At 43.5% G+C, this 3,359-nt stretch overlaps 2 non-coding genes across 2 annotated transcripts; both read left to right on the top strand.

Annotated features, from left to right (window-relative positions):
• Nucleotides 1–89, top strand: trnay-gua (transfer RNA tyrosine (anticodon GUA)). The gene is given in 2 exon segments: nt 1–37; nt 54–89. It is a non-coding gene; the product is annotated as a tRNA-Tyr (tRNA).
• A 2,481-nt stretch (nt 90–2,570) lies between these two features.
• On the top strand, nt 2,571–2,644 carry trnai-aau (transfer RNA isoleucine (anticodon AAU)). The gene has a single exon. It is a non-coding gene; the product is annotated as a tRNA-Ile (tRNA).
• The last annotated feature ends 715 nt before the right edge of the window (nt 2,645–3,359 follow it).

Here is a 3,359-nt window from a genome sequence, read left to right as displayed (position 1 = left end):
CCTTCGATAGCTCAGTTGGTAGAGCGGAGGACTGTAGGCGCCCAACAACAGTTATCCTTAGGTCGCTGGTTCAATTCCGGCTCGAAGGATGTGCCAAGCTTTTGTATACAGAGGCTCTTTTGGCCAACTCCGTCAATCCTTTCAAAGCTTTTGGAATATGCTGTTTTACGAAAGACTGTTCCACTCTCTATCGAACTGCTAAGGGCTAGTGGTGCAATGGATAACGCGTCTGACTATGGATCAGAAGATTCTAGGTTCAACTCCTGGCTAGCTTGGCAGGCTGGTTCTAGTCTCTCACTTCCCCCACACCTATAGAACGGGATCGCTTTAAACCTTCTGTAGCGGCCATATGCCTTGTCATGTGTTTTTGTAATGGCTTTATTTTGACGTTCACCGTGTGTCACGTGAGGGTAGCGTATCAATTTGTTTTGTATTTAGGCACCTGTGCGCCTGTGCACCTGTTTACTGGCTGGGAGAGGGGCAGGCATGGGAGAGCACAATTTTTGTTGACCGCATCGCTAGATGGAAACATTGCTCTCTTTACGCACTATAGCACTTTAACTCTCACCGGCTGCGCACTGCACGGTGGCGGTTTTAGATAGGCATTTTAACCTTTGTATTTGAACTTTTAACAACGAATAAAAGACATCAAAGAAGAGACAAGTATTTGCGCGTCAGCTATTGAACTCCCACGAAAGCTTCTCGGTGGCACTTAGCTTGTAGCCACCACAACCTTCTACTCCCTGGGTATCCCAGCTCACTTACACCCCAAAGATAACTCACAGTGGCCCTCATTTACCTCTGAATGGCATGCCATTAAAGTCGGAGGATTTTACCAGTCTGTTACTGGTAAAAAAATCCAAAGTTAAGCTGATGTTGCGCAATGATCTTGGCTTCCCCGTACTGCCTACACTCAAGCAATACAAAAAGATGCTAGACTTGAATGAGTAAGTTCTATCACGTCGAGTCATTGTAGCATATAACAAATGATAAAATAATTGCTTTGAAAGCAATTTTTTGAAGAACTAAAAGTCTTTCAATTCACCTGCTGTTAACATCCAAATCCGCAATACCAAAGGCAAGCTGTATAGAATGTTTGTGTGACTTAAATAGGTAACAGAGAAAACACTGAGAGCACTTATTCTCGCACAAATTTGCTCATAGGGCAACTCAAAATCAGGCCGGGATTTCTCAGCTGGTCAGAGCGTGGTGCTAATAACGCAAAGGTCATGGGTTCAATCCCAATACTGGCCACGAATATCAGCAACAACAGCACATGTGTAGGCGCCCTTCCATAACACATGACTTTTAAAGATATATCAATATATTTGATGCTGCTTGTCCTCGAACGGATCACAGGGGAAGCAATGTGAGCAGACATCCCTTGCCCCGATTCTCACAGGACATAATCTACACCTCTTCTCGGGTTTACACACAGAAATACCAATGCAAGACCAGTATGGTTTATTTCTTGTGAGTCCTGGACCTTCCCTCAGGCCTCCTCACCGTGCAACTGATCCAAAATATCTCCCCTGGGGGGAGTCTACATGATATTCTGACCAGATGCCCATACCGCCTGATCTGGCTTCATTCAAAGAAGAGCGGAAGAGACTGTATTCTCAGCATATTCCAGATGACTACGCCTATCACCCTTATCCAAGAGGGTGAGCCTAATCACCACAGAGTGGAAGATGATTTCAGCCCTAATGCATTCGCAATCTCATTCATTTAGTCACCACTCATAAGGAGTGACCAGAGGTGAGCGTTGGAAGGAAGATCGACTGGTAGAACGAGATCCTCCAGTCGTGGTCAAAATGGTCTGATCCCTAAACTCTTCCACTTGAGGCAGCAACTGGTTCTAAGCAAGGAGAGGGCCCTCAACCCTTTTCCAACTAAGGATCAGAGCCTCAGACTTGGAGGTACAATTTTATTCCTGGCTGTTTCACACTTGGCAGCACACCACCCCTGTACCGGCCAGATGACTCAGGTGAGACCATGTGGCCTAACGGACAAGGCGTCTGACTTCAGATCAGAAGATTGAGGGTTCGAGTCCCTTCGTGGTTGTCTTGTTTAGTTGTATGCTGTCATATATGTATAGAAATCAAGAGCACTGTACTGAGTACTAACCAAATAAACACATGGTGAAAGCTGGTAAGTACTTTGCTAGTTGTACTCCGTGTCAGAAATCCTCTGAATGGCATGCCATTAAAGTCGGAGGATTTTACCAGTCTGTTACTGGTAAAGAAAATCCATAGTTATGCTGATGTTGCGCAATGATCTTGGCTTCCCCATACTGCCTACGCTAAAGCTATAAAAAAAAGATGCTAGACTTGAATGAGTAAGTTCTATCACGTCGAGTCATTGTAGCATATAACAAATGATAAAATAATTGCTTTGAAAGCAATTTTTTGAAGAACTAAAAGTCTTTCATCTCACCTGCTGATAACATCCAAATCCGCAATACCAAAGGCAAGCTGTATAGAATGTTTGTGTGACTTAAATAGGTAACAGAGAAAACACTGAGAGCACTTATTCTCGCAAAAATTTGCTCATAGGGCAACTCAAAATCAGGCCAGTTAGCTCAGCTGGTCAGAGCGTGGTGCTAATAACGCCAAGGTCATGGGTTCAATCCCCATACTGGCCACGAATATCAGCAACAACAGCACATGTGTAGGTGCCCTTCCATAACACATGCCTTTTAAAGATATATCAATATATTTGATGTTGCTCTTCCTGGAACGGATCACAAAGGAAGCAATGTGAGCAGACATCCCGAGCCCCGATTCTCACAGGACATAATCTAGGCAAGGCAAGGCATCTTTATTTATATAGCGCATTTCATTCCACAGGCAACTCAATGTGCTTTACATAAAGACAAGGCATTTAAAAGAACAGCATGAAGTAGCATAAAAACAAGAAATTTAAAGAGAAAAAAAATAGAATAAAAATTAAAGCAATCAAAGAAGAGGGGAAAAGGGAAAATATAAACTCAACCATAAGCACACCGAAAGAGAAATGTTTTCAACCTGGATTTAAAAGTGCTTACAGTTGGGTCTGATTTCAGGTCTGCTGGTAGTTTGTTCCAGTTGTGTGCAGCATAACAGCTAAAAGCTGCTTCACCGTGTCTAGTTTGAACTCTGGGCTCCACTATCTGACCTGAGTCAGTAGATCTCAGAGCTCTGCTGGGTTTATACTCTGCTAGCATGTCATTCATGTATTCTGGACCTAAACCATTCTGTGATTTGTAGACGAGTAGCAGAACTTTAAAATCTATTCTGTATCTGACCGGGAGCCGATGTAAAGACTTGAGAACTGGGGTGATGTGATGTGATCTCTTTGTTCTGGTTAAAACTCGGGCT

This window comes from Odontesthes bonariensis, chromosome 8 (genome assembly GCF_027942865.1).
Source record: "Odontesthes bonariensis isolate fOdoBon6 chromosome 8, fOdoBon6.hap1, whole genome shotgun sequence".
Lineage (NCBI taxonomy): Eukaryota > Metazoa > Chordata > Actinopteri > Atheriniformes > Atherinopsidae > Odontesthes > Odontesthes bonariensis.
Note: the sequence above shows the minus strand (reverse complement) of the source record. Positions and strands in the feature narration are given on the sequence as shown.